At 36.8% G+C, this 23,119-nt stretch overlaps 1 pseudogene; it reads left to right on the top strand.

The window, feature by feature from the left end:
* The window catches only part of LOC113059876 (sodium bicarbonate cotransporter 3-like), a 28,334-nt pseudogene extending 6,615 nt beyond the window's left edge, over positions 1–21,719 (top strand).
* The last annotated feature ends 1,400 nt before the right edge of the window (positions 21,720–23,119 follow it).

The raw sequence follows: 23,119 nt of genomic DNA, 5'->3' as shown, positions 1-23,119 counted from the left end.
CAAATGTTTTATCATTATCAGTGTTGAAACAGTTGTTCTGCTTAATGTGTTTGTGTAAACAATAATAATAAAAAAAAGAAATAGACATCTTTGAATTGACAGTAAGGTACTCAAAACTAAATAGAATGACTTGTTCTTCTGTCCCCCACAGCCTTATTTTCTGATGTAAAACACTATCTTGCTAAAATTTCTTGTTTGTCCTCTTTCACTTTCTCTTTGACAGGTGACATCATTTTAAGGGAAGTCACAGGAAGTCCTATGCCCTATTCAGTATAATGATGAAGCATATTTTTCAAATGGAATCGGTTCCATTTACTGGAATATTTATTCAATATAATCTTTAAAGGAATAGTTAACCTTATAAATGAAAAATCTGTAATTTCCTCAATCTTATATCATTTCATGACTGACTGACTTTTGAGCATGATGTTTAAAGGGATAGTTCATCCAAAAATGTAAGTTCTTACATGATTTACCCCATCAAGTTGGGATCCAAACTGTTGATGGTAGCCATTGACTTCCATAGTATGGAGAAAAAAAAGTACTAGGGCTGGGCAGTATATCGAGTTTGTACAGTACAGTACAGTATGAGGCAATACCACGTATATTGATATACAGTTCTATACGAGCGCATACTCAAAAATAGCAGAGGACATAGTGTGAACTGCTGCGGGGAAAGTCCATAATGTAGTTTATCCTAAACATGAGACATGCTTATATTTAGGGCTTGTAAATAACTCGTAAGATATAGTTAACACGTATAGTTTAAAGTGGCTTGCCCAGCCAGATGCTCTGACAGATACATGTGCTGTTGACAGGCGCTTCTTGTTAAATGTGTTTGAGATGTGCTGCTTTTCTCATATTCTTCATATTTAAGTGTTATAAAAGTCATATCAATATTTCCATTTTGTTTTCAGGAGAGCATGAGCCTTCTGCATGTCATTTCCTGCTAAAATTCACAGACAAACGAGCGCCACAGAATATAAGCGCAATAATTATGAAATATGTGTAGCTGGACAATAAATGTGCCATGTGTAGAGTATTTTATGATGGAAGTACCTGTGAATTGACTATTGTAATGAGGTAATTTAAATAAAATAATATTAATCTGTGCTTTTGTTTTTATTTCTTTTCATTTTTATTTTAGTGAATTTATCTTCTGCTTTAAAAGCATTGTTTTTAGATTGTAATGTTACAATTTAATGGGATTTAGCCCCTTTTTTGCACATAATAGCCCATACTTGGAGACTTTCACTATATTCGTTTTCATTGTCTTTAATATATAAACACTGTTTCACTGGACAACACTGAGCAGAGACAGACAGATTTTCAAACCAGTAATTTTTGAATGATTTTACATCACACAAACCTATCGAGCAGCTTTAAAACACTTTGAATATAGCACAAGAATGGACTACTTTCATTTACTTGTTTGGAGCTTGACAGACCTAGTCCTCATTTAATTTCACTGTATGGACCAGCATGAGCATACTGCCTAAAATCTACATTCCTCCTTTCTTTTCTTTTTTTTTCTTTTTTGAATAATACTTAAAGTTCTAGATCTTAGATGGGATTCTTTTGTTACCTTTGTTCATGACTTTCTGGTAGACATGAATGATGATTTTATCGTAACAGACAGATAACTTGACTTTTGTCATGTCATTTTAAGTGCCAGTTTGAACTCCTCAGCCTTGTGCCCTTTGATATCTTTATCATTTTCTTGTTTTTCCTGCCATCTAAGTGCCTTGGCTCATAGTTGTAATTAGTAAGGACGAGGATGGGTTTTTTACAGGCCTGCAGCTCTGCATAGGGCTGTTGTTTTGTAGCTGGTGTTTAGGGGAGTGTCAAGATAATATGGGAGGAAGCTTTAGTATTGGTCGACTCACCTCCACCCCCCATTCCTTATTGCTCACAATGTGTTGCTTTGTATCCGCACTGCTGTTTTCTTCTTAATCTAAATATGGTTTCCATGTAAACTAAAACCAATAGTTGCCATTTCATTTATTTAATTATGTGTTTTGGAGACCTTTGATCCAGGTGCTGAAGAAGTCAGCAGTGCTTTTAAAGATTGAAGCACAAGAGATAAGTTCTTTGCTGGTTTTGTGATGCAATTTCATTGCGTCTGTGTGTCTGAAAAAATTGCAAGATGTTTTCAAGAGCTGTTGTGACTGACAAAGTGTGTACTTGGCTCTCAGCCTTCCTTGCATTCTCTACGCAGACAAGCGTGTGAAATTGGTGGAGACACAGCAGGCGTTTACATGTGTTCACACACATGTAACACATGTTCACACACACAAGCCGGCTGAATGAAGTTACCTTTAAATTGCTTAGTATTTTCTTTCCTTGTTCACCTCTTTCTTGTGACGCATGCAGCGTCTGCTTCCCAGAAGTCTACCTTCAACACAATAACTCAAGCATGGGTGGCACATTTAACTTTTAAGCTTCCTTTAAAGCACGCCAGAGAGAGATATGTTTTGTGTTTGTTGAAAACAAGCCAGTTTTCTTGTACAGTTTGTTCACAGTGTCAGCTTGGTTTTCGTGAAGTTTAAGAGGGTTGTTCAGCAGAAGTTTGGAAGTTTTGTACTAGAACATAAGAGCATTTGTGTCACCTTTTGCTCTAGGAGTTTTGTAAAATAATGATGCTATGATGCTAGAGTGTTCTGGGCGGATTATGTCGGTACCATGTTGGTTCTTCTGTATTTCCTAAACAATTTCTACCCATTATACCAACGTCGAGTAGTACTCATTTAGTGTTTTATTTCTAAATTATTTAGACAAAATAATATGCCTTTTCACATACCAATAGGATTTTAAAGATGTTCTTACTTGCAGCACAGGGCAGAGTAATAAAGCCTTTCTCTTTATAGGTCACAGGGCAGTTTACGTGGGCGTACATGTTCCTTTTGGAAGACAAAGCAGGCGTAGACATCGCCACCGTGGTCACAAGCACCATCGGAAAAGGAAGGACAGAGGGTGCGACCGAGAGGATGGGAGAGAATCCCCAGTGTATGGTAAGAATAACTGACTAAAATGTCTAATTCTCATAAATGTATGGTAATAATGCCTTGTTTGGCTTTAAGTATCTTGACTCATTTGGCTGTGTTTTTCCTCGCTCAATGCTTGTAGACACTCCCTCACAGAGGGTCCAGTTTATCCTCGGCACTGAGGATGATGATGAGGAGCATATTCCTCATGATCTCTTCACTGAGCTCGATGAGCTGTCCTTCCGGGATGGACAGGCTTACGAGTGGAAGGAGACGGCCAGGTGAGGAAAAAACACCAAGCCTGAGAATGTTCATGTGTGTGTCATGAGTGATTCAGCATTGACAATGAATTAATGAAAAAATAAAAATAGAATGTTATTAAATACGCTGTGGAATGTTCCAATAAATAAAAGTACAAATGTAAGCATGAATTAATAAGGTGTGAAATACAGGATTTTCTTTATTAGGCTTATATTTATTGATTTAAAGTATTAAATTATGTTTTTTATTTATTTTGTGATTTGATATTGATTTGTTTTATGTTGTCTATTTTATTTCAAGGTGTATTTAATTTTGCATTAGATGAGTTTTCTCATTTTAAGACATTTCAAGTCACATCCCTTTTCATGTTACATAAACTGTATTTCAGGACTTATTTATTTATTGTACTTTTATTTATTAATATTCCATGGTGGTTTTTAATCATTTTCTTTTTATGTTATTTAAACAGTTTAGTTCATTATATGAGCATTAAATGTTTGACCACCAGAAAGTGTCAGAATACTTGTTTTAATACTTGTTCAACGTCAAATCCTATCTGGTGCAGGTGGTTGAAGTTTGAGGAGGACGTCGAGGATGGAGGAGAGCGCTGGAGTAAGCCCTACGTCGCTACACTTTCCCTGCACAGCCTGTTTGAGTTACGGAGTTACATTCTCAATGGCACAGTCATGCTGGACATGAGAGCAAACACTATTGAGGATATTACCGGTAACGTTCTGCTGTTAGATAAACCCTAATATCTCAGGATGAGCGAAATGAACGTCTGAAAAATGAATGTCTTTTACCTGTTCCCAGACATGGTATTAGACAACATGGTGGCTTCTGAGCAGCTAGACGAGAGTTTGAGGGAGAAGGTTCGGGAAGCCGTGCTGAAGAGACACCACCACCAGAATGAGAAGAAACTCAGCAATCGCATCCCGCTCGTGCGCTCCTTCGCCGACATAGGCAAGAAACATTCAGACCCGCACTTGCTTGAGAGGAATGGTGAGAGCATTTGTTGTGATTGACTTTTTCTCTCTAATATTTACTCAAAAGTTAACTTTTGATTAACATTCCATTAAAACCACCACTTATTAATCCTTTGTTCACTCTCAAAAACAAGAAATGAAGGAAAGTAGGGGTGCACAAGGTCCTTGAGTCTGTGGCCAGCAGTTATTAAACACGTCCGGAAGGGAGTATATGTGAATAGATGCTCTGTTTCTTTTCAGCGGTAAAAGCAACATTTGATGACTTTTCTTTGAATGATTTGACTGTTATCTCTGTGTGCTGTGTTGGTGGTATTTTTCCATCTTTACTCACAACACAACATCCTCAAGGAAAGAGCTAAAGTCATGGTGTTAATATTGTGTGCATCAGGTCTGTTTCAAACCAAACCCATTAGCATAATTTGAACCTGCTGCACAACAGAACAGTTTTTGAAAGAAGTCTCTTTTTGCTCCACCAAGTCTGCATTTATTTGCTCAAAAATACAGTGAAACAGTAATATTGTGAAATAATAAGAATGATTTTATGAATAGAAAGTTCATAAGAACTACATTTATTTGTAACATAAATATCTCAAATAAATTATTGTATCCTTGCTAATTTTCAATTCTTAAAAAAGAATACTGACCCCAAATTTTTGAACTGATTAATGTAAATGAGAACTCGGACCCCAAAATTTATCTTTAAACTGCTAGAATCATCTAATTTCAGAATTACAGATGAACAGAAAGCACTGCATGTTTATCAGTCCCTCCAGGATCGCTGAATTTATCACAAAATCGGAAAAAAATAACACATTTTCGTAATTGCCGCAAATTTTCTGCAGAATTTAGGCCGAGTCGCGTCCCTTGACATCATCGCAATGTGCATTCAGTCAAAGAAAGGTTGCTTCTCAGTTCCAAAAAATGGAATGAACAGCCTTGCGTTCTCATCATGAGCTATATTGGATTTACAAGAGCTATATTGGATAAACAAACTGAAAGTGGAACGAATCTGTGCTACTAGTTTGGTCTACGCAGCGCAGACCGTTTGTCTGCTCAAGCTGGAGCCGCGGACTGACCTCGATCACAAGACACTGAAGAACACATCGCTGGTAGATACAATGTGAAGAAAGCCGTCGAGTTCCCCACAGAATCAACATCTCTGTTAAATCTTGTGGGAATTTGCTGCAGAACTCAGTTAAAGCTACAGCAAGCTACAGAACAAATGCCACTAAATGTGGAAACCAGGAATAACATTGTTCAATAAACCTCAATCTCCACCACCATTCACCATTGATTTAACAAACTACAGGAACAACTTGTGGCAGAAATGGTCTTATGCGAGTGTTTTTAAACGCGTCACACAACAAAGTTTTACAGAATTTGAAAGTTATTTTTAATGTGACTATTTGTTCATCCTTCATAGATTTCCCCCATGTATAAAACTAAAATTTCATAATGTAGGAAAGCAAACAATTATTTAAAAATATGGATGTCTCCGAGATGTACATGTGTGATTGTCGTGAGTGCTTTACTGTCAGGTGCTGGAGCCACCTTCTGTAGAACTTAATGGCACTAGTGCTGGTGTCGCTAAACGTTAGTCTGGAGACCTACAGTGGTTCTCGAAGTCAGAAAAGTCATAACAGTGTTAGAAGAATGTTGTCTGTGGTATGTTTTCACTGCAAAACAAGAAGAAATGCAGCAAATATCATTGCAAATTTAGATAGAAGCCTCAGCAAAATCAGTCATTTTAGGCTGTAAAAAATTTGAACAAAGTTCTGCGAAATCCTGGAGGGACTGGTTTATGTCACTGCATGTGTAACCTTCTTCAAACCAAGCAAAACATTGTATGTATTTCGCACTATTGTTGTATTTTGCTTCATAGAAAAATGTGTATTGATTGTGTTGATTAAACATGTTTACAGCGCATTTTCAACATGTTTTCTGCTTGGCTCAGAGGTTGTTGTGATGCTAAAATAGGCTCCGTTCAGAAACTTCTGTGAAACAGGTCTAACCCAGATTCTTAAGAGTCGAGTGAGTGTTCTGTGATGGTTTACAACCAAAAACAAGCTAGCAAAATTAATTATGATCAGTGTGTGATGGTCATGTCTTTGGGTGTTGGATCATGTAACTGATTTGCGTTGTCCGTTCTTGCCACCATCTCACCTCCTGACTTCATTCTAACACTCCCAGCTCTCTCATCTCAACATATTTGCTTTTATTTTATTCATCAATGTTGTTTATTCCATCTGCAGTCTGTTTACTTTCTTTTCCTCTCTTCGTACTTTTCCCTCATCCTTTTTGACCTCCTTTGGTTCATCAGGAGAGGGTTTCTCAGCTTCCCATCTGTCCCTCCTTAGACGTACCTCCTCCACCTCTATTCCCCCCAGATCGCGCTGTCCCTCCAGAGAGTCTTGCGGTTCCCGTTTCTCCCTCATTCTCAACCACCTACTGACGAGTGCCAATTCCTCCCCTCAAAACACGCCGCCCACTGCCCACCGCGCTTCATCATCTCTCCGCTCCCCAGAACCCTCTCAGCAGGGACCACAGCTGCTGGTGGCACAGGGATGGAGAGGGGACATTCCAGAGGTTGTGGTTTTCCCACCCGAAGAGGAGGAGGAGGATCCGCAATCATGGTTTTCCACCACTCAGGAAGAGCGGGTGGTGCATGACCCGGCCAGGCTGGCACAGCTCTTGTCCCCACCGCAGTCAGGCAAATATCCAGCCCATTAGCATGATGTGTCACCTGCATGATACATTTGCTCAGCCTCTCACTCTTTATATTTGTCATGAGTGTTTGAGTCAAGGAAACAGTCACTAATTACATTATTATAATTTTATTTTTTTAATAGACAATGCTCTACACCATGTCCTAATTAGCGATGGGAATTTTGAGTGATTATTTTTGATGATGGCACATGCACTACTGTTCAAACATTTGCATTTAGCAAGGCTGCATTAAATGAATCAATGTGACAACAAAAACGTTTTCATTAAAATAAAAAAAATAGTACTTCAAAATATTGCTTTTCTTTTGGACTTTCTATTCATCAAAGAATCCTGGAAAAAATAAATCTCAGTTTCCTCAAAAATGATTTCTGAAGGATCTTAAATTCTAATAATATTTCACAATATTACTGTTTTTACAGCATTTTTAATCAAATAAGTGCAGCCTTGGTGAATTTATGAGACTTAATGAAAAATGAAACTGTAAATATTTTAAATAAAGTACAAAACCAAACCTGTGGTTTTGACATGAAAAACAATATTTGAATAAATAAATAACACATCCTAAACAATCTGGTTATGCATGCTACACTATAAAATATGATTGTGATTTTAACGGACTGATGATTTTAAAAGACTTTTTGGAAGAGTGTTTTGGAAGTGAAAAAGAAATTATTGGGGTTTGTTGTTGTTGAAAGAACTGTTTCTTCTTAGTTTTTTCTTTTCGGTTGTGTGCATTATGGTTTTATCTTACATCTAATGTTGTTAAATTAATGTTATTGGGATATTTCCACATTCTGTGTGTTACCATGATGGTGTTTTGTGTTTGCGTGAATGAGACTTTGCCCTTCTCAGCTCGTAGAAAAGCTGTTTGTGATGAGCTTTGGTTCATCATGTGACAATGCTCATCACCACCAGTTTTTGGTGGTTTAACAGTGCATTTATAATGGTTCAAAACAGATATTAGTACTTTTAATATGTTGACTTATTACGGTAATATTATATCAGTAAATAAAATACGGTACAGTAATAACGTTTATTGTGAATTCAAGTTAAGTCTGTAAAACCTAAAATATTTTTACCATTTTCTTACAGTGAATTTCTGGCAAACACAACTGCTGTTATTTTATTGTAAATGTCACAGGTTTTTTATACTGTGTAGTTTCAGTGCAGTACCTCCAACATTGTCACATTCTCTCCTGTCTCTTTCCCAAACCTGTCTTTCACACCCTGCCATGACTATGACCATGACCAATCCAGATGTTTCCATGAGAGCTTGACATTTCGACTTGGCACTGTGTTTTATCCTTCCTTGAGAATACACATGAACACAGAACATCTAAAAACATACATAGCTCCTGCAGTGCTCATACATTAAATACAAAACCCCTCATTATCACACAAATGATGCTTCAAAAGTGTTTAAATACCATTTGGAGCCACAGTATCTCTTGCATACAATTCTGTATCATGCAAGCTTAAGGGTACCTCATTTTGATTTAAAACTTTAGTGTCTGGGTTTGCTAAAGGTCTTCCACGCTCAATGAGGTCACAGATTGCTGCTGTAGCTATTGGGGCACATGCACACCAGAAACCTGGTCAATAAAATGAATCGCCACAAATAAAGTGCACTTTGAATGGTGGTAGTACCTCACAGGTGCTAATAAATTGTCATGTTGAGGAGCAGAAAGCTTTCTGTGATGCTTTAGTTCATCAGACTCTTGGAATACAAGAAGTGTAAAGAGAGCCTGTTGATATGGGAGTGGGTCATAGGGTCACTGTTTGTTGTACTTTGCTGTGTTCACGTTGACAGAGTGTGCAGCTTGTGTGTTTGCAAACCTGACCAGGCTCTAGCGGCTGACATTAAACGATTGTAATGACTGATTTGTCTGTTCCATGTGTTAACATGGAAGACCATAGAAGGAGGGTCTTTTTGCTACTTTTATTTTTAAGTTTGTTAGAGATCGAGCAGCAGGTTCAGATAGCAGGGGAGCTTGTTTCCATGAAATGTTATCCCAGGGCTAAACAGTTTTACAGTGCCTCTTTAAGGATGTTGGGAGAAGGATTTTGATGATTGTGCTTTGTGAAGTTAAAATCCTCATGCAGAAGCCAGGAACAGTTTGTTGTACCTCAGTTAATGGGTTAACCTTAACCCATTCTTTCATTCCATAAAAAGGTCTATGCAAATTCTCTGGGAATATCACTTTCTAAATGTTTAAAATTCAACCTTACAGCATAGCGTCCATGAATGTACTCACTGTAGTGTGATGTTATCCAGAAAGCATGTGACCTACTCTGCATGTCCACACTCCAGACCACACGATGAGTGTGCAGTTAACCTTCCCTGCATATCAAAGCTTTGAGTCACAAATGAACATCTAAACACTGCCTTCCTCTACCACTTTCCTTTTTTCTCATCCCAACAGGCCTTCTTGCATCCCCCCAGTCGGCCCCGGGGAACCTGGAGAACAGTAAACCCAGTGAAAGCCGTATGAACGGTGGCGGTGGCAGCAGGGAGAACAGCACTGTGGACTTTAGCAGGGTGAGCTGCCTCTACATCATGTCCTGTTGTAAATATTGTTAATGGCTATCACTTAAAGGAATAGTTTAGCCATTTAACTCTTATAAAAAAAAAAGCTGGCCATCACATGTGTCATTCCTGTATTCCTCTGCTTCCTAGTAGGAGAGTTTGTTAAATAATTGTGGAATAAGAAAGTTTATAATAAAGTTTATATATATATATATATATATATATATATATAGTTTTTTTTAACAACAATAATAAGTCATTACTATTAGCCTATTATTATCAATATAATATTATAGTCATATTGAAATATATATATTTCACAAGTGTGCATTTCTACAAACCTTGAGTTTTTCTGTCTTTTTTTTTTTTTTGGTTCTCAAAATTGTTCAGCCCTGGGTTTTGTTTTTGTCTCAGAAAATGCTTATCTAATATAGACCATAATGTAAGTAATCCGGTTCAAAATATAGATAATTATCACAAAATCATTCAAACTGTTTGGGAAGCATTCTTTTCACCACCAACTATTTTTAAAACATGTTATAATGTAATTTAGGATTTGCAAGCAGATTAAGTAAAGTATGGAGTTTAAATTTAAATTGGAGATTATGACTGGTTTTTGGTGCAAAACACTAGCTTTGTAAGTGGATCAAATGACCCGTTTAATTACTGGTGAGGAGATTATTCTCGCCATAAAAAGTCTCATGGCAAGTTGATCCAAACACTGAACGCTCTCCGTGTCTGTCTGGTTGGTATCAGGACAGCCAATCACCTTTTCACTGTAGTTGTGGCTCTCTGGTAGGGTGCGGAAAAAGGCCTGCAGTAAGTCTCAACGCTGTTACAGTTTATAACCTGTCTTGCAGTGTGCCGTCTCATCATTGAGTGCTTCATGAGGATGTGTTTGTGACTCTGGTCTTCTGTGATGTCTTCTGGTTTTGATTACTGTATTGAGTGTTGTGATTAAATGATTGTTTGAAGTGTCTTGCGAGAAGGAGCAATGCTTCTTTTAACAATATTGTAGTACTGTGTTTCTAAATCTGAGGCTGTATTAAATCTTCTGTTGCCCGTAGGGTAACATAAGTCTAGCAAATAATTTGTTTCTGTTAAAACATTGTGAATTATTGGTTTGAAAATCTCACAGTCTTATGTTTGTTTTTGTTTCAAAATAAAACAAACTATAGACCGATATCTTTTGTTTTTTTTTGTTTCTGTTTTTCAACAAATGTCTTCCTGGTTCTGGATGAATAACCTCACTGGAAGAAGATGGGAAGTGTTCTTTCCCTGGTTTAATTTGATAGATTATTTTGATTTTGCAATTGGTCCTGCACTTCAGATGATGGCCTGTTTTGTTAGGATTTAAGTGACATCTTCACATGAAGCCTGATCCTGGTTAGAAAAACGTGACTCGCTAAGAGGAAAAACATTTCTCCAGGCCAAACTGTTCTAGATTCTGCTGTCCTGTGGATTGTGAAATATCATTTCTCTGTCATGTGTCAGTGGTTTGGTGTATGATGTGGTTGTGCAATTGATGTTTTTGTTCATTGTCAATGGTTATCATAGAATAGTTTCTCATCATTTATATTTGTGTTTTTCATAGTTCATCTGAAGTTTGTTGATCACCATGTTAAACTGGCTTAACCAGAGTTATGCGGAAATTCAATTCCTGGAGTCTTGAAACCTGTTTTAATTGATGCATGGTTACCAGAAATTACCAGATTTGCCAGTAGACTACTTTAAATGCCAGCTTTTGTAACTTTTGTAACTACATAACCCCAGTAACCCAAACCATTCTTGAGGTTCATAAACACATAAGCACTACGCACCTGATCTTCTATTTATCCGTGCTCTTATAGGTGGACATGAATTTCATGAAGAAAATTCCTCCAGGTGCTGAGGCTTCAAATGTTTTGGTGGGGGAGGTTGATTTCCTTGAGCGTCCAATCATTGCTTTTATCCGTCTCTCACCTGCTGTTCTTCTCACCGGACTGACTGAAGTGCCCGTTTCAACAAGGTAGCACTCTTTCACCCCTGAAAACATGGCTTGCTTTTACACAAACAACCATGAATGGCTTCAGTCTGTCTCTTATTGCTGGCTTTGTATGTGAAGCTTTTTATGCAACTTTGTTTTTTTTATACAGATTTCTGTTCTTGTTGTTGGGACCCTCCGGTAAAGGGGGCCAATACCATGAGATTGGCAGGTCAATAGCTACTTTAATGACAGATGAGGTGAGGTATCAACTTCGAATAAGTATTTACTAGTCTAGCGTATAGTTATATTAGTAGTAGTATAGCTATAACAGTAGAGCGTGGGTTCAATTACCAAAGAACGTATGAACTAAAAAGATGTATACCTTGAATACAATAGGGAAAAAAAACATCTGTGGATGGCATAAATGTAAATAATAATGTTATTTGAAATGAATGAAAGGAGTGCTGTCAGAGATAAAAAAGTACAAGTTCAGTCGGTTATACTGACAAATGGTCCATAGAGATCAAGATATATTCTAGCCAGATGCTTTAACCATATTTTAAAGCCTTCCATAGCGTTTATAGCATTTAGGATGTACATTATTGGTCAAAATTTTGAGGTCAGTAAGGTGTTTTTTCTATTTTATTTTATTAATTTATTTTTAAGAAATTTGTTCATTTATTTATACAAGTATACATACATTTACCACTAGTGAAAGCAATACAATTTATTATGTTACAAAATTATGTTTTTTGAACTTTCATCAAAAAATCCTTCAAAATGATCAGGTTACACAGATAACAGTCAACATTGGTAAAAGTAGGAAATGTTTCTTGAGCACCAAATCAGCATATTAGGATGATTTCTGAAGGATGATGTGACACTGAAAGCTTGAAGTAATCACTGCTGAAAATTTCAGCTTTGCCATCACAAGAAAATATTACATACTGTATCAAAATATATTATAATAGGACGAAAGTTCAGCTTGTCTTTAGTCATAATCATCATTTTATGGTTGCAACAGTTCCATTTAGTTCTTCATAATCACATTTCCACATTTTCTCTAACACAATGCCAGATCTTTCATGATGTAGCATACAAAGCCAAAGACAGAAATGACCTTCTGTCTGGCATAGATGAGTTCTTGGACCAGGTGACAGTGCTGCCTCCAGGAGAATGGGACCCAACGATACGAATCGAGCCGCCAAAGAGCGTCCCATCTCAGGTACTCAACGCCTCAGAGATGTGGTGTTAGAGCAGATGTGTAGTAGTGTAACCAGAGGTTTGAAAGAAGCCAGCTATGAGCAACAGGGTTAACGGGGTTGTTGTTGTCTTCTTTCATGTGTGCAGGAGAAGAGGAAGATGCCTTCCATGCCTAATGGCTCTTCTCCACTATCAGAGATTATCAAAGAAGAGGAACACCACACTGGTCCTGAACTCCAGAGGACAGGACGGTCAGAGCTAGTCCAACCTCCATCATTTCTATACTGCATGCTTTTTTATTTTATTTTTTTGCATAAGCCATGTTATTTTTTGAGTTTATCTATATTTAAAGCAGGTACCACTACAAGTTTGGATCCATATGAGGTGCAAAGCACAGAGAAATTCATGCCCTAAATATGGCTGATGGGATTATATACATGACTTACTTAGAGGTGTTGTTCTCTTATATTAAGCCAGTAAGGTGTCTGGACATTGAGGACATGTATAAATGTGTGTCAAACCTGATCCCTGGTGAACAAAGTGTTAGGGAGAGAGGGAGAGAAGGGGGTGGTGTTGGATTTACTTAAGTCTCTTTTGATGAAGGAGAACCTTATTAAACGGGCATTAAATGGAGGGGGTAAAAATGTTTTTATGGTGCAAATTTTGTAAGCCTTTCATGTTGGAGGTATTAAATAAAGGCGGTATATTTAACAGTGGCGCCCATCCTTTGATGTGCAGCTTAAAATGGTCGGCAGGAGACAGTTGTGTAAGAGAGACGTCCATTAAGACATGTTTTAAGAGCTCCAGAGCGCTCTGAAAATACAGCACACCCCATTAGGACAAAATGAGAAGCTCTTATAATATCATTTCCAAATGCATTTGCTAATTTTATTTCCATTAACGGTGGTATTTTACATAGTTAACTTCACTGTTATACCCAACAGTCATTCATCATTTCTATTTATTAGAAGTTAGTGGATATGTAAAAATACAAAATGTATAACAACAACATGTATTATGATTATTATTAGCTTGTTAATATCAGTTTTTTTTTTATCAATTTGATTAGTTTTGTGGTAGATTTATTTTTATTTTTACATTTTATCCTTTTATTTTCTTTTTTTATCACAGGATATTTGGGGGTCTGGTGTTAGATGTTAAGAGGAAAGCTCCGTTTTACTGGAGCGATGTGCGAGATGCTCTCAGCCTGCAGTGTCTGGCCTCCATCCTTTTCCTCTATTGTGCCTGCATGTCCCCCGTCATCACCTTCGGAGGCCTTCTGGGGGAAGCCACCAAAAACAACATAGTGAGTCAGACTTGCAGACTTGGTTCTGTCTGGAAAGAGTAATGGAGGATTATTCTATTGAGTGGAACATTGAGCATTTAGCATACTCCTTCCCTATGCCTTAAAAGATATAATTTCTGCTTCCACAGAATGTGTTTATTCTTTGTTTGAAACTCTCCCACATTGTCGCTAACATTTTTTTTTGTCTGTGTTTGTTTTAGAGTGCCATCGAGTCTCTGTTTGGAGCTTCACTGACTGGTGTGGCCTTCTCCTTGTTTTCTGGTCAGCCTCTCACTATCCTGGGCAGCACTGGGCCAGTTCTAGTCTTTGAGAAGATTCTGTTTAAGTTCTGCAGGTGAGGGAGACTCACTTTCAATATAATGACACAATGTTCACCATTTTACATTACATTAATATGTTATTCTCACATTTTAGAGGTTATGCTGAAAAACTGGAACAGTTTGTGACTATTTTATGTAGTTGAAGTTTTATGTGGTTAAATTTGAGCTGTTGTATTACGTTCCATGAAATGATTCATTAAGATGAACAGTTTTGAACTGACTCGAACTAAACCAAACTTACATTACCAACGTATTGGCCAAATAACAATATAATGAATATCATTGTGATTAACTGAATCCTTTATTTTATTTAGCTTGCAAACTTATATATTAATGAATGTTGAGTACTTCACACTGACATTTTTATGAAATATCAGCACTCTTGTCATGCTGTTTGTCCAGTCAAATTATTGGCTTTTAACTAACAAATGTTTAAAAAAGTTAAAATATATATAAAATTATCAAAAAGAATAACATATGACATAACTACAATTTAGACTAGAAAAACAGTTTTGATTGGCTTCTTTTGTGAAAGGTTGATTTTTATACTATGAGTACCATAGCGCCATCTGCTGGTACAGGAAAGAGTTGATGGAGCAACACACATTTTAAGTTCAGTACAGCCTCATTTTGATCCTACTGTGCAATTATACAAACCCATCAGTGTCTGTATGTTTTTTGCAGCAATACATAAATAAAAATGCATAATTGTTTGGTTTCAAAAGTCCTTTTATCCCTTTCTCTATACAAAAACACATTGCTGGTTATATGAATCCCACAGAAGATACTTATGTTTCTTAATTTAGCAGATGCTTTAATCCAGATAGTGATATATAACATCTGTTTGTCTCTCCTCAGTGACTACGGTCTGTCCTACCTCCCTCTGCGCACTAGCATTGGCCTGTGGACGGCCTTCTTGTGCATTGTGTTGGTTGCCACAGACGCCAGCTCTCTAGTGTGCTATATAACAAGATTCACAGAGGAAGCCTTCGCTGCTCTCATCTGCCTCATTTTCATTTATGAGGCCTTGGAGAAACTCTTCCAGCTGGGGGAGATGTTCCCTTTCAACATGCACGACAATTTGGACAACCTCACGTTTTACACGTAAGGAAATATTTACCTTGCTTTTGATTGTTTTATGTTATGCAGTATGTTTATTATGTGTTACATTTTTTTTTCTTAGATGTCAGTGTTCACCTCCATCCAATATCACAGAGAAGATGGTTCAGGCTTGGAATCAGTCAGATTTTAATCCTGAGACCATAAACTGGAGTGAGCTCGATGTGCCAGTAAGCATTTCTTTCGTCAGACTACGGTTGAAGTGTTTTTAATAATGCTGCCAAAGTTAACATTAGAAGGAGAAGTATGAAAGGCATTAAACACTGACTTAATTTTATCTGTCCAGTTTCAAAAGACATCAAAATAAAGTGGACAGTCAGAATAAGGACAGTTTTAAGTATGTTTTTTTTTGTAAATGAAAAAGAAACAACTTTTTTACAGCTATTTTTTATTTTTCTAAATCAAATGCCTGTGGAGCTTTTCACAAAAGTAAACTAATTTTCTTTTTTTCTTTCTTTTATTGTGCTGTTGTTTTTTATCTTAAAGCTTAACATCTTATATATAGTTGCACTAGAATCCATATCAAATAAATCAAATATATTTAATTATTACTTGCTATTCATTTCTCTTTTTTTAAAGGATTGCAAGAAACTCCAAGGCGAGTTTGTGGGTCCTGCTTGTGGGCATAATGGCCCGTACATCCCTGACGTATTGTTCTGGTCTGTCATTCTGTTCTTCACCACTTTCTTCCTGTCATCCTTCCTCAAGCAGTTCAAGACCAAGCGCTATTTCCCCACTAAGGTCAGTAGAGTCATGTGCAGATCATGTGCTGATAGAGTGTTATTTACTCTAACCTTTAGTTTCTGTCCTCCAGGTCCGCTCTTCAATCAGTGACTTTGCAGTTTTTCTAACCATCTTGATTATGGTCTTGGTTGATTACCTGGTGGGCGTCCCCTCTCCTAAACTACACGTCCCAGATACCTTTGAGGTACTATAAATGTAATTGTCTATTATTAGTTAGTTTTTGGTCATCTTAATTTGATGAGTTGTTGAACTAGATTTAACAAAACATGTTTGGCTGGTTTTTGGACTTTTGACCTTTGACCTTTCCACTCTTCTAAATTTGCCCAATAGTTATTTTACAAAGCAAAGTTGGAACAGTGTTTCTCAGAAGCTTTATATCATCGAAAACAGTTTAAATGAGTGCATCATCATGTGAATGGAGGCAAAACTTTGTTGTAAATAGTCCATAATAAACAGAAAAGGCACTTAGCAGGTCTTCGTTGACTCTAAGCCACTCCAGCTGTTTCTGCTTTCTGTTATCCTGCTGAGCTTTGACTGTTGATTTAACCTCTCTTGTTTTTCTGTAAAGCCTATGAACCAGGTGCTTCACTTTTTTGGAAGTATTGCCCTTTATCAGTAATGCTCAGTAGTTTAATAATGTTAAAATGTTAGGAAGTTGATACTTTTATTCAGCTAGGACATTTTCAATTGAATAAAAGTGACAGAAAGTGATTTATAAAGTTAGAAAAGCTATTTCAATTTCAAATAAATGCTGGTCATTAAATGTCATTCAACTGTGTGTGTTTTTAAAGATTAGCTTTATTTGAATATTAGATAATGGCAAAGGTGGTCTAAATGTAAAACAGGACAAATAAGCATATATAAAATTGAAAATACAATACAGATACCAATAAAGTAAGCATTCTCTAATATAAACTGATAACTGATATTACACAAATAAATGTGCATCCACATTAAAACACATTTTATGTTTATTATAAAGTAAAGAACATTAATGTTAAGTGTTTTCCTTCTGTCCAATAGCCCACCTCTAAGAGCCGGGGCTGGCTGATCTCTCCTCTGGGCGATAACCCAACATGGACGTTGTTTGCAGCAGCCATTCCTGCCCTTCTGTGCACCATCCTCATCTTCATGGATCAGCAGATCACCGCTGTCATCATCAACCGTAAAGAACACAAGCTCAAGGTCAGTTCGGGGCCCCGATCCTGTCTGTCAGAGAACTGCAGTGGTCCTGGGGCTCATGATTCTGTTCTTCTGCAGAAAGGCTGTGGGTATCATCTTGACCTGCTGGTGGTGGCCGTGATGCTCGGTGTGTGTTCTGTGATGGGCTTGCCCTGGTTTGTCGCTGCCACCGTCCTCTCCATCTCTCATGTCAACAGTTTAAAGGTGGAGTCTGAGTGCTCAGCCCGGGAGAACAGCCCAAATTTTTGGGTATTCTTGAGCAGAGAGTCACTGGGCTCATGATCTTCGTGCTTATGGGTCTGTCTGTCTTCATGACATCTATTCTAAAGGTATGCCTCTGTTTAACTGTATTTTTAATTGTCATTTTATTTTTCTTAATGAGTTTGTTTCTAATTTCTCTCTAGTTTATCCCAATGCCGTGTTGTATGGAGTGTTCCTCTACATGGGTGTGTCCTCACTCAAGGCATACAGGTTAGCACACTTTATTCAATTACAGGATTGAATGCACGTCTTGTACATGCAGCTGAAACGAAGGCTATGATGAATGTGTGGTCATGTTGTTTGTGTATTCGTTGCACTGCAGTTTCTTTGACCGTATTAAGCTGTTTGGGATGCCTGCAAAGCACCAGCCTGACTTGATCTACCTGAGATATGTGCCGCTGTGGAAGGTTCACATATTCACAATAGTTCAGCTCACCTGCCTGGTACTGCTGTGGGTCATCAAAGCTTCTGCGGCCGCGGTGGTCTTCCCTATGATGGTACGTTTAAAATTCTCATAGTTCCCCTTTACACCTGGTATTAACCAGCGGTTTGTGTATTTGATATTGAGTTGTGTCTCCAGTGTGATTAGATACGCTTACCTGCACAAAAAATAAATCACCATTTCAGATGTTGTGTAAACTGAAACCCTGACCGATATTCAAAACACTTCAAAATGATAGTTTGTCATTTCTTGCTGCTTTTTATTTTCTTTACAAACAATTCAAAGGGATTGGAATGGTTTTAAAGAGTTATTTTTGAGTAGAAAATTTGGATTTCAAGTGTAATCCAGTAAAATCCTACAATATATAATGAAATATTGTTGATTAGATATCTTTTTCACATTGCAAGAATAAAATACACATAACAGCTCCATCAAAGTAATGTACAGTTTATGATTATTTGTAGTATAACCTAATTATTGCATATTATTTGTGCAGCTTTCTTAATAATAAAGAAAATCTAATTTATTTTGCTCTTGCTACATAAAAGTTGATTTATCTCAGAGAGAGAGTTAAGCACATCTATGCATGCTCGTAGATAACATTTAGAATTATTTATTTTTTAATCATTCAGATTCTACTGCTAATCATCAATTTTTACATGTTTTAGTTTGTATACATGGTCTTGTATTTGCCTTCTGTAGGTTCTTGCTCTGGTATTTGTGAGGAAGCTTCTGGATTTCTGCTTTTTGAAGAGGGAGCTTAGCTGGTTGGATGACCTAATGCCAGAAAGCAAGAAGAAAAAGGAAGACGACAAAAGAAAAGGCTAAGGAGGTACTTGTTCAGGATGTGGATATTGCACAGTGAAAGTTTAGAGATAGCTGTCCCATTCCTTTTCATAGGCATTTAACTTTATCTTCTTTGATAAAAAAAGAGACCTCTTGATGTGTGTAACCAGGAAGCACAGCGCTTGATGGAGGCTGAAGGAGCAATGGAGGGCCCCTATGATAATGGTGATCACCTGGAAATCCCCCGTGAAGAGCCTTAAAGTCAGGTTGGTGAAAGTACATCGCTTATATATAGTTAGATTTCACAGGATGTCTTACATACTGCAGCTAAGCATTTCTTTGTTGTGGTTTCTGTTCAAAACCCTGTGTTGCATCATTCAGGGGCTCATTCAGTAAGTTTTGGCCTGTTTCTTTTGAAACAGATCTGACAGCGTAGTCTCCGACACCTCATACGAGGAAGACACGAGCAGATTGGTTGGTCTTTTGTCTACTTGCAGGCCTGCTTGAGTTCTGGTTACCACATACTTTCTCTTTACAGCTATTAATCATCACTTACATTTAATTAACGCAGAGTATTTTACACTGTGTGAGTGCATTGTTAAGAGTCAAATCTTCCTCTAACAGCTCAGCTCCACTCCATCGTCTCCCCAATGCAGAACAGCTTCAGATGATGCTTGTTGCTCATGATTTACATTGTAGGGCTGCATTATTAATCGCATGCGATTTGTCAGGCATGTCGCGTCAGTAAAGCTGGTTCTGTGATTAGCAGTAAATGTTTTACCACCTGCTTTCAATGGAGCGGCACTTACTACACAGAGCTATAGTTCGCTGACAAGCTATGCAATATCGCGTTCATAATCTAATGTGATTCATCTGCGATTATGAACGCGATATTGCGTAGCTTGTTAGCGAACTACGGCTCTGTATATTAATGCCGCTCCGTTATAATATTTACTGCTAATCACAGGACCAGCTTTACTAAAGAGACACACATAACAATTGCATGCAATTAATCTTGCAGCCCTAGTCAGTTTATGCAGTTATGTGGTTAGGTACAGGTGCTGGTCATATAATTAGAATATCATCAAAAAGTTGATTTCACTAATTCCGTTCAAAAAGTGAAACTTGTATATTAAATTCATTCATTACACACAGACACACTTTTAATTTTGATGTTTATAACTGACAACTAAGGAAAATACAAATTTTTTGTGAAAACTTGTAATTTGAACCTGTAAATCATGCTTTTTACAGTAATTTTACAGTTTAAATGTTACCATTGCCCTACACTGCTCATATGGCATTAATTTTATTTGTGTCTTAAAGTTCTTAAAGTCTTCAATTTGAGCTAAAAATCTTAAAAATAATCTGATTTTACATTAAGAATAAATTACAATTTATAATGTACACATTTTTAAATGGTCTGGTGTTATTAAACCATTACATCTGTTAAGATTTGCACTGATTTTATCTTTGAGAGTCCGAGGATTGATTGTTGTTCTTGTTTGGGAAGTTCGGTCCATTTTGTCTCAGATCTGCTTAGTGTTCATTTCATAGTTACTTTATCTTATCTGGAGGGGTCTTATTGAAGAAAACTATTCCAAACGGTTGATTTGCTTCAGCAAGGAGCAAGTAGACATTTGTCTATCTGCTGGTGGAGATGACGCAATCAAGGTGCTTTGATTACTAACATGACAAATTGCTCATGAACATCATCACAACAACATTAAATGCTCACCTCTGAAATAACACACAGGGTTCTGCGCTGGGAAGCTTTCCTTGGTTCATCTCATGTGATTTCCTTGCTTTATAAATCAAAAGGCCATCAAGCACAGTGCTGGTGAACAGGAAGAGAAATGAGTGTGTTAAGTGTGGCCGACCAGCTGTAAGTGCTCTGATGTGTCTTTTCTGCAGCACTGACCCCTCTATGGTTAACATATCTGATGAGATGCCCAAAACTGCTGTGTGGAAAGCTGTTGCCATGAGCTCTGGACAGTGCCAAAGTATTGAAACCTAGTGCCAGGTATAGCCATTGACCCTCTAACCTCGTGCTTGTTTTTCTCCTGCATAGCTGTACAGAACAATGGTATATTTTTCATCAGCCTGTTTGCCCAAGTTTACATTTTATCTGTATTGTTTAAATTTGATTCAGTGGCAACTACTTATACAGGACAGTGTTTATGAATAGTTTATTTAATGCATATGATGCCTATATAATTCTAAGTATATAAAAATTTATATTCATAAAGTTTATTAGTTTATATGAAATTGTTGGCATAAAGGAAAACAATAACATCAATTTAAAACTAAAAATTATAATATTGTTTATTTATTTTATAAAAGTATATTTTTAAATAAAAATAAAAAATACATTTTATAAAAAATATTAGTTTGCTTATTTTTTATTATCATGTTTTATTTATTACCTTCATGTGACCAGGCCTCTATCCATTGTTTATAAATTTGCTGGATTTGCTTTTAAATATTCCTTTGAATGACGTTGTTTGCGCTTCATTGGTTGTGATATTGTGTGTTACAAGTATGACGATATTAACATTTAGAAAAATGTTGCTGGGAATCTGCTTCGAATAAATATTTCCTTAATCTTTTGTTTTTGTTTTACAGAGAAGAGAAGATGGTTTGTATTAAGATCAATGTAGAAGACGAGCAAGGGGATAAATGTGTGGATACAGAGACATCTTTATGATAGACAGACTTTAAGAGCTCACTGTGGACACTTGCAGGGCCCTTCCCAGAATCCTCTAGTCTGGAACAGTGTTGCTCTGTTCCTTTGGCCCTACCAACCTGCCTAAGTCCAGCCAAAGGTAGAGATGCCCGAAAGAGGGCTGAGAAATGACTTCCAGGTATATTTATCTAAGTTTCTATTTTTAACCAAACCAACAAACCTTTTTATTTTGTACTTTTAGTTTTTAATATGAATAAAGCACCATGATTTCTAGCATATACTGTAGGGTATGTTATGCAGAACTCAAGACTCTTAGGTTTCATATTTTTATTTCATTTAGTTATTTATTTTTTCTTGAGATAGATATGAAGACAAAGTCTTTTAGAATTAGTTTTACACTCCAAAATCTTATTTCTCATGGTACCACAGTTTTCAGATTATCACCCTGGATGTTTTTCAAGTACATTAAAATGATGTTTGTTGCAGGGTGCTGCTTTTTTTTTTTTTTATATAAATGCATATATGAGAAAACGTCTCACTGAGACCAAAGTTGGTGACATTAGGCTGCATGACAGACCTTCCAAACTACTGGAAAAGAGTGTGCAAAGCGAACACTTCAAAATGTCACATGAAGGACATTTAAATATGAATTACAACGTAAATTATTATTATTGTGCTTTGTAACAATGTCATTCCAATTGACGGTCTGACAGATTACTTGATTTATGTACAAATTCTATATTATAACAGTCAGATTGAGAACAAAGTGAGATCAATTCTTGCAGTCACTCTGAAAATAAATAGCAGTTCAGAAAATTCAACCTTAAGTAATGTAAATTGAGAGTTTTCCCCCACGTTTATTTTTAAGTGTTTATATTAATTCTCTTTTTAGTGTTGTAAAAGAGAATTTTGTATTGTTAGTACTTATGATTTGTTCAATGTGTTAATCAACTAATTTATTAATGGTCATTTAATGGTTAAGCAGGCGATGCAGAGGTATGATGGAGGAAGGACTGCTGCAGTGTTGTTGGCCTGTCATTTCTTTCCTCTTCTGTTACTGGTGTTAATGTGCACTTTAGGTAGGCTTGCCATCGCGGCTGTAGGCCTGACAACAACTGATTTAATCTAGAGTAGTCTCAGGAAACTTTGCACTCTTTCCCCACACTTTGAAAAATGATCACATGTCCTCCTTTTTACTCTTCATTTTAATGAGACATGTCTTTTAATATTACACTGGACAAATAGTTGTGCCATTGCCATTTGTTCATGCCAAAAACATTTAACAGTCTACAGATGTTGACCTTTTTTGCAAAGTGTCAATTATATATATATAAAGAGAGAGAGAATTTCTTTTGAACTGGTTTATACTGCGTGAAAGCTTATTTCCACCATGGATAAAAAAGAAAAAGAAAAAAGGTAATTCAGATTTTCTTTTCTTGCAATTAAAAAAAATAAAAAAAATAATTGTGAATTGCAAGGGGGAAAAGTCTGAATTGTTAGATAAAAGGTAGAATCTACCTTGTATTTTTTAGTCTGTGGTGCAAACTTCCATAGGTTTAGGAGTTGACAAGTATAGCTCATTTGTATTTTGGTATACATGCAGTAGTAACCAGCTTGCT

This window comes from Carassius auratus, chromosome 41, assembly GCF_003368295.1.
Source record: "Carassius auratus strain Wakin chromosome 41, ASM336829v1, whole genome shotgun sequence".
Classification (NCBI taxonomy): domain Eukaryota; kingdom Metazoa; phylum Chordata; class Actinopteri; order Cypriniformes; family Cyprinidae; genus Carassius; species Carassius auratus.
Note: the sequence above shows the minus strand (reverse complement) of the source record. Positions and strands in the feature narration are given on the sequence as shown.